Source organism: Elephantulus edwardii, unplaced genomic scaffold (genome assembly GCF_000299155.1).
Source record: "Elephantulus edwardii isolate Elephantulus edwardi_28Jun2011 unplaced genomic scaffold, EleEdw1.0 scaffold00143, whole genome shotgun sequence".
NCBI classification, from domain to species: Eukaryota; Metazoa; Chordata; class Mammalia; order Macroscelidea; family Macroscelididae; genus Elephantulus; species Elephantulus edwardii.
The window spans coordinates 4,515,437-4,524,749 of NW_006399893.1; the positions used below are offsets into that span (position 1 = coordinate 4,515,437).

At 40.0% G+C, this 9,313-nt stretch overlaps 1 pseudogene; it reads right to left on the minus strand.

Annotated features, from left to right (window-relative positions):
- Nucleotides 1-5,041: 5,041 nt before the first annotated feature.
- LOC102852820 overlaps nucleotides 5,042-9,313 on the minus strand; it is a 64,799-nt pseudogene continuing 60,527 nt past the window's right edge.

Here is a 9,313-nt window from a genome sequence, read left to right on the forward strand (position 1 = left end):
AAGATTGGTTTAAGGATGAATCAAAAGAAATACAGAAGTGTGGGGAACATGTATGACTTGATGGGAATTGGTTTCGTATTGTTGATGTTGTTGACAGGACAGTTTCTCATTGTGGAATTGGTAAAAGTCAGATATGGCTATCTGCACCCAGCCCTTGCTCTTTTTTACACCAAGCTTTCTTTATAATCTCCAGAGTACCTGTAGGATCTCATGAAAGAAAAATAAGGGGGAAACTGAGAGGAAACTATCAAAGTCATATACAAAATAATGTTTACTAGAGTCAAAGGATATATTTTCACATCACTGAGTGACAAGCAAAATGAATCACTAACACACAGAATGCCTTCCTTAATTTTTTGAAAAGCTTATTTATTTAAAAGTTCATCATTTATAAAGAGACAGAGAGTTGTCAGGTCTCAACCTAAAGAAGCCAGAAGAAAATTAAGTAATGACTTCAAAATTTTAAGCAAAATTATTTCCAATTTAGAATTTTAAATCTAGAAAAGATAGGAGATCTTAATTACTTCTCTGCAATGGTAAGTTTTAAGTGTTAGCTTCACCATGTAATTTAAACAAACACTATTCTGTGTGTGGCAGTGAGGTATTTTGTAGATGTTGGTGGTAGTGTTCTGTGCCATGGAGTCAGAACTGACTCATATCTGACACTCCAATGTGTTTTCAAAAGCAGTAAATCACACACCTTTCTTATAGCAGCTAGTGGATTCAAAGTACATGCTTTTGAGATTGCAGCACAGCTCCTTACCACTAAACCACCAGATAGTTAGCAGCTATCTCCTAACTTTAAGTAAATGATATTATCCTAGATAATCTACATGGTTCAAAATTGGGATGTGTCCTATCTCCATACCTTTTTAACCTGTATGCAGAACAGATTATCTGGGAGACTGGGCTCTATGAGGAGGAATGTGGGGTCAAGATTGGTGGAAGATCTATCAACAATCTGCGATATGCAGATGACACAACCCTCCTTGCTGAAACTGAGGAGGACCTGAAGCGCTTGCTGCAGAGGGTCAAGTACTGCAGCCTCCAATATGGATTGAGGCTCAATGTCAAGAAGACAGAGATTCTCACCTCTGGGTCAATTGGTAGCATCTGGATGGATGGTGAAGAGATTCCAATTGTTCACAGCTTTAGTTTGCTTGGCTCCACAGTCAACACACTTGGCACCAGTAGCCAGGAAATTGAAAGGCACATTGCCATGGGAATGTCTGTTGTTAGGGACCTCTCCAAAGTACTGAAGAGCAATGGTGTCTCTCTGGAGACTAAGGTGAGTCTGATACAGGCCATGGTCTTTACAATCACTTGTTATACACCAGAGAGTTGGACAATGACCAAGGAGGAGAGAAGGAGAATTGATGCCTTTGAGCTGTGGTGCTGGAGAAGAGTATTGAGGGTACCATGGACTGCTAGGAAAACAGATTCATCCTGGAAAGGGTTAAACCAGGGGGCTCCTTGGAGGCAAGGATTCTGAGGCTCCATCTAACATACTTTGGACATGTTGTAAGGAGGGACAGGTCCTTGGAGAGGGACATCATGCTTGGGAGGGTAGAGAGACAGCGTAGGAGTAGAAGGCCCTCTATGAGGTGGATTGATTCAGTGACTGGGGTAATTGGGATAGGTGTATCAGAGACGGTGCGATTGGCACAGGATAGAGCATAGTTTAGGGCTGTTATACATAGGGTCGCTATGAGTCGCAAGTGACTCAACGGCACATAACAACAACAACAACAGCAATCTGGGTGGGACAGATTTAATCCACTAAAGGCCTGAAAAGCAGAACTAAAGTTTCCTTGAGAAAGAAGCTGCTCTTCCTGTAGACTGTAGCTTGTTTAAATGCTGGAGACTTCCAACCTTATTTTCTTGACAGTCTGCCCTGTGAATTTCCAGTTTGCTTAGCCAGCTCCCACAATTACACAAGCCAATTCTTTGAAATAAATCCCTTAGTATGCATTTCCTATTTGGTCCTAATTCTCTGGTTGAGTCCAGAGTGATATGCTCCGTACATCCTTTCTCAGTCAAAGAATAAAGATTGTACTTCATAAAAAAAAAAAAAAAAAGAACAAAGAAACAAATTGCAGATCTTACCCCCTGGGGAATAGCTAAGAATTTAAATGCCCAAATACCAAAGAATATGGCAGCCCCAAGACTGAGTTCCCATCAGACTGGTGAGCAGTCACATCAGAAACCACTTCAATACTGATTATTACTCTCTTTACTGTGGCTAAGGTCCACAGGAAAGAGGTTTGGTATGGAAAAGAAAGGATCTTGGAATCATAGTCAAGTGAAATACAGCTCAGTGAATGTCTCTAGCCTAGCAAGGAAAGAAGAAAAACTTATGATATGGATGAACATGACTAATGATGAGAGGGAAACTGTGCAACAAAAGTCCCAGGTGCCTAAGACTTTCACCCAAACATGTCCTTGTAGTTAGTTGTCACAGAGTTACGGACAACACATGGTGACACTAGGAACAACAGCGCTGAACTTTGCCCTAACCTGCACCATCCTTACTACGGCTGATATGCCCACTGTTAAAGTCACTGTGTCAATCCATCCTTTGGGGAATCATCTTCTCTCTCCCTGACCCTTTCATGTTTCTCTCAGCATGATGTCCTTTTCCAAAGACTGATCCCTCCTTCAACATGCCCAAAGTATAGAAGACCATCTTTGCCTTTATGGAACACCCTGGTTATATGTCATCCAAGACAGATTTGTTTGTTCCTCTGACAATACACAGGATATTCAGCGCTCTTCAATACCACAACTCAAAGGTACCAATGCTTCTGTGTTCCTTATTCATTGTCCAACTTCCAGGTGGTGATAACAAATTATTCTACCTCCTCACTTTGGCAGGCTGTACTCACCAACTGAAATCAACCTGCTCAAACCTGAGAAGTACAGGTTGACCACAGCTAGAAGGAATATTGGTGGTTGTTATGTACCATCAAGTCTGAACCAACCCACAGCTGACCCTCCAGAGGGTTTTCAGAGGTAGTAAATCACACCAGAGAATATTTTGCCCATTTTCCTTCCAAGAACAGCTGGTGGATTTGAACCATGTGCCTCTGCATTGGCAGCACAATGTGTTACCATTAAGAAGACAGGGGAAATGAGACCATGAAAGACAACAAGTACATGTCTGTAGCTACATAAAAGAAGTAAAACTTGGGTAATTACTTCAAAGCTATTATATACAGTGAGAATCCAAAGAAGTTTCTCAGTGAGAAATAGAAGTTTTTGATGAATAGAGTTATGGGAGATCTATACCATACATTTTCAAGAACTATGCTCCTGAGAAAGCCAATAAAAAGAAACTTCTGTACATTTACTCAGGCAGATAGTTCAGTGTGATAACAAGAATTGTTATGTTTTGATCTCAGTAATAGTTTATGAAGCCTGCGAGAGAGTCATGGAAAGCATGATCAAAGTGAGGACACAGATAATCTACACTTTCTTTTTCCTGTAGAGCCTGGAAAATCTTTTATTACGCACCTTTCATTATTCTTTGAAAAAACTAGTAGGGAAATAAAAGCAGATGTCTGGAGAAGTCATCAAGAAAAGTCCAAATCAAAAAGAAATTTCAAACAGACATGTTTTTAATGAACTGGATGAAGGTTTTGGGGGAGTTTTGGGTTTTGGGATTTCTTTTTTCTTCTTTTCCTTCCCACCTGATCCCAGAATGTTGGTGGGTATTCTACCCATGAGCTTATTTGTCCAAATCTAAATGTGTTGTCATTTGACTTTCCTTGGTAAGAGAAAACAGAATTATGTCTTGTTGTTATGTGCTGTTGAGTTGCCATGTAACCCTATGTACAACAGCCCTAAGACCTGCTCTATCCTGTGGCAATCTCCAACACATCTACCTCAATTATCCCAGTCACTGAATCAATCCATCTCATTGAGGGTCTTCTTCTCTTGCAGTGTCTCTTCACCCTCCCAAGTATGATGTCTCTCTCCAACGACTGGTCCCTCCTTGCAACATGTACAAAGTATGTCAGACAAAACTTCAGGATCCTTGCCTCCAAGGAGCAGCCTGGTCTCACCCTCTCTAAGATGAACTTGTGCTTAGTAAGTTTGGCCTTTTTTTATTTTCTGACTCCAGCTCCTTGCATATTTTATTATAATACTTTACTTTGTCTTCCTGTGCTGCCCATTGGAATCTTCTGTTCAACTCCTTAATATATTGATTTCTTCCCTTTACTTTGGCTTCTTGGCACTCCGGTGCAATATTCAGAGTTTCTTCTGATAGCCATCTTGGTCTTTTCTTCTTTCTCCGTCTTTGAAATGACCTTTTGCACTCTTCCTGAATGATACTCTTGATACCCTCCCACAGCTCATCTGATATTCACTCATTAGTGTTGAAGACCTCAATCTGTTCCTGAGATGGTTTTGAAATTCAAGTGGGATAGATTCAAGGTCAAATTATGGTTCCCATGTATTTTATTTCATTCTCCTCAGCTTCAGCTTGAACTTGCATATGAGGAGTTGGCTGCCTGTTCCACAATCAACACCTGGCCTTGTTTTCATAGCTGATATTGAGCTTCTCCAGCGATTCTTTCCACAGATGTAATCAATCTGATTCCTATGCATACCATCAGGTAAAATCCATGTATATAGACTGTGTTTGTGTTTCTTATAAAACACATTTGCAATAAATAGATCATTGATTGTGCAAAATTCTATCATTCTATCTCCGGCTTCATTTCTGTCACCAAGTCTGTTTTCAAACTGCTGATCTTCTCTGTTTCCAAGTTTTGCATTCCAGTCACCCATTATTAATGAATCTTGATTGCATGTTTGATCAATCTCTGAGTCCTAAGTTGGCAGAAATCTATTTTCTCTTCTTTGGCTCTGGCTGTTGGTGCATATACTTGAATGATGGTGGTATTCACTGGACTTCTTTTATATGTAAGGATATTATCCTGTCACTCACAACATGGTATTTCAAGATGGATCTAGAAATTATTTTTTTTAACAGGAAAAAAACCCCAGCTTTATTTCATTCAGGGTGGTGTCCGGCTCAGAACTTCTGGAACTGCTTCTTGGTGCCCGCGGCCTTGGTGACCTTGAGCACGTTGAAGCGCACAGTCTTGCTCAGTGGCCGGCACTCGCCCACGGTGACAATGTCTCCAATCTGGACATCTCTGAAGCAGGGAGACAGGTGCACGGACATGTTCTTGTGACGCTTCTCGAAGCGATTGTATTTGCGGATGTAGTGTAGATAATCTCGGTGGATAACGATGGTCCTCTGCATCTTCATCTTTGTCACCACGTCAGACAGAATTCGTCCTCGGATGGAGACGTTACCAGTGAAAGGACAATTCTTATCAATGTAGGTGCCCTCGATGGCCTCCTTGGGCGTCTTGAAGCCCAGACCGATGTTCTTGTAATAACGCAGGAGCTTCTCCTTGCCTGTTTCCCCCAACAGCACTCTTTTTGTTCTGGAAGATGGTGGGCTGCTTCTGGTAGGCGCGCTCGGTCTGCCAGGAGGAGGAGGAACTAGAAATTATTTTTTTAACTATGAAAGCAACCTCATGTTTCCTCAACTTTTCATCTCCAGCATAGTAGATCATATGATCTTCTGACTCAGAATGTCCTATGCCAGTCCATCTCATTTCACCAATATCTTGTAGTATGTCAATTATTTTTGCATTCCATTTCTTTCTTAACAATTTTCCTGCATTCGTGGTTCTCACATTCCATGTTCCAATCAGAAGTGTCATCTTACAACTGTTCCTCCTCCTATGTGTTTCCATACCTGAGGGCTCAGCCCCAGTTGCCATATCTACTAGTCTAAGTGTGCTCTATTGTACATAGGGTTTTTGAAGACCTGCTATTTCAGAAGTGGATGGCCAATCCTTCATCCTAATCTGTCTTAATTGTTATGCTCATATTTAGAACATTATCTGACAGACAAACATTTCACAGAAAAGAGCAGATTAAAGATATTTCCCAATTATAAAAGATTTTTGTCCCTGCCCTTGGCAAGTGTGTCTTGAACCACCCCTTTCCCTGCTCCACCAGCATTCATTTCTAACCCCGCCTACTCCATTCAACACCTATCTCCCCTATCCAGCCCTTGATGTGATGGATTATATCTCAATCTTTCTGGCTTCTTTGATTCCATACGTCTCAAGCTGCTGCCAGTTTCTTCTGTTGTGGGAAGTATGTCATGAGTTTAGGAGAGGATAAGTCCAAATACCAGATACTAGTATCAGGGATACCTTCCTATCTCAGTCAATTATGAGGCGAAATCCTTTACCTTGAACTTCTGCTCCAGTATTGACTTCTTATGGCTTAGGTACTCTTCTCCTCTGTTTAGAGTACCAAAAGAGCTTTTTTCAATAAAACGTTACAATCTCTTTCTCTTTGTCCACGAGTACAGCACTAGAGACATAGAACACTTAAAATGAATCCTTACCCATCCCTATGTTATTTTTATAGCAGGGGGGTGGTGGTGGAATATGAGGTTCTTCCTTATGAGGGCTGTCCTGACTCACAGAGCATTTATTCAGTGACCTTTTGTTTGTTTCTCAAAGTCTTTAACAACAAATAAAAAGAAGATATTTTGGTTCTATGGGGTGCTTTTATTAACTTTTTATATAGATTTGAGAAGTGTTTTTTTTATGACCACTTTGAGATTTTGCATAGGTACATTATTTCTAGGTGACTAGATCTCCATATATAAGTGTCAAATAATTTTTACAACTTTTAATTGTTAATGTGACTGTAATCCTAGTTATCCAATCCCTTTAGTGGTAGAAGAGAAGAAGTCAGTGATCTTGACCAACAAGAGGTTACCATGTTCTCATGTTATGGGTAAGGGTCCATGCAAATGACAGGGCATGAGAATCCAGGATGCCTGTCTCTTATGGAGGGCCTTCATCTACCACATTATGTAGCTTCTCTTCCAGTCAGTGCTGATTTAAACACTGTTATTATAAACCAGGCCCAGATGTTAACTGGACAATGAGTTCTGTGAAATTCCTAAACCAGGTAAAAATAGTGAAAGAACATCTTCACAATAATAATTTAAACCAAGGATTTATAGAATGTGTAGGCAATAGCACACATTTCTCCTTAATGATGTTGTAAATAATAATAATAAAAAGCACCATTGATAGTTGTTCAGATTCCCCTAACAAGATATATTAATTAAATTTGAAGTTCACATTATAGATTTCTTGCATAACATAGGGAATATATACTGGTCTGGAACAAAATTCTAAGGTTAAGAATTATGTTCAGAGAAATTTAGAAAAAATGAAATTGCTAAACACAAAGATGTGGTAGCATGTTTTGACACAACATGGTAAGGAATTTGCTTGTGGTTCTTGGCTCCTGGAAGGATGGCACAAGAATGCATGAAAATAAAGAAATAGAAGATATAAGAAGTGAGAAAATGGGTCTTACCATATAATACTCTTGCTCCAGAGAAAGTCAGCCCTCTCCATCAAGCAGCTTAGACAAAAATCCTGGTTTCGCAAGTGAGTGGCTGTCTATGCAGATACAGTAAGAGGAAGGAAGTGATATTTCCACAAAGAGTCTCAAGAAGCATAGGTGGAATTATAAGACAGCCTTGTGACATCGTCATCTCCAGTGGAAAATGGAAATACCATTTACCACAAAAACATCTATTTTCACAAGCTCAGCTTGTTCAAGGGTCAAAAAGAAGATTACTCTCTGTATAGAAAGGTCTAGAAGAGAGGATGAAGGAGTAGGCAGAGCGTGAATCACATGGCACAGCACAGGTTTAAATTTAAGTGTGTTGAAAAGTAGAATTGCTGTCACTATAATTTTTATTATAAACATTTTTTTAAATTTTCTGATTTCTCGTTTGCTTTTCTTTTTTTCCCCTACAAATTTCAACAAATTATTTAAATTTCCCTAACCCCCCCCCCATCAAATTGTAAAACTGCATGATTAATCTCCCCCTACCCCTGCACATCCAGATCCCTCTGCTGCTAGGCTCTCCCGCCCCTCCTGGATCCTTATACTTATTCTACAATAACGATGTTATACAGTATTTTTCCTCGTGGGACTGAGTTAGTTCACTCAGCATAATGCTCTTCAGTCCCTCCCAAGTTAGATAATAATGTACGAAGTTATTGATCCTGCATGCTGCATAATTCCATTGTGTGAATGTACCATAATTTCTCAATCCATTCGTGTGTGGTTAGACATTTGAGCTTTTTCCATGTTCTTGCGTTGGTGAATAATGCTACTATGAATATTGGTGTACAAATCTCAGTTTGTGCCTCAGTTCTCATATTCCCAGGGTATATTCCAAGTAGTGGAATAGCTGGATCACATGGAATTTCTATGTTCAGCTTTTTTGAGGATGCGCCAAACTGCCTTCCAGAACGGTGCACAATTTACAGTCCCACCAATAGTATGTAAGAGTTTCTTTCTTGCCACATCCTCTCCAGCCTCTATTACTTGCAGCCCTGTACAATTTTGCCACTGTTACTGGAGTGAGATGGTACTTCATTGTGGTTTTGATTTGCATCTCTCTTATTGCCAGTGATTTGAAGCATTTCTTCATGTGTTTGCCATTCAAATATCTTCCTCTGTAAAAATTCTTTCCATGTCTTTTGCCCATTTTGTAATTGGGTTGTCAGTCTTTTTCTTGTAGAGGCCCAGGAGCATTCTCTAAACTTTTGTTGTAAGACTTGTCTGAGATGGTATTACCAAATGTTTGTTCCATGTCTGTAGGTTTTCTTTTCACCCTGTTTGGAAAAATTTTTGATGTGCGCAGGAATTTAATTTTTAGAAGGTCCCATGCATCAATTTTATCCTCTTTAGACTGTGCATTTCTGATTGTATTTGGCAGTCTCTTTATATCTTGGACTAACACTTGTAAGCTTGGTCCCAGTTTGTCTCTTTTTTTTTTTTTAGTTTGTCTCTTATGAATGCTATGTTTTTGGGCTTCACTCCCAGGTGTCTGATGCACCTTGAGTTAATTTTTGTGTATGGTGTGAGATGTGGATCCTGTTTGAGCTTTCTGCAGGTAGCAGTCCAGTTTTGCCAGCACCATTTGTTGAAGAGATTGTCATTTCCCCATTTGATAGCTTTGATTTCCTTATTGAGTATCAGTTGACCATAGATAGCTGGGTCTATTTCTGGGTTCTCAATTTTGTTCCATTGGTCTATGTGCATGTAATTTTTTGGGGGGGGATTCCATTCATTCATTGTTGCACCCTTCTCCCCGCACAAACCCCACCCCACCCCCGTTTGCTCCTCTCCTTGAAAAGCAAAAGAAAAACTCCCTCATTGGTACACAATCCCCCCC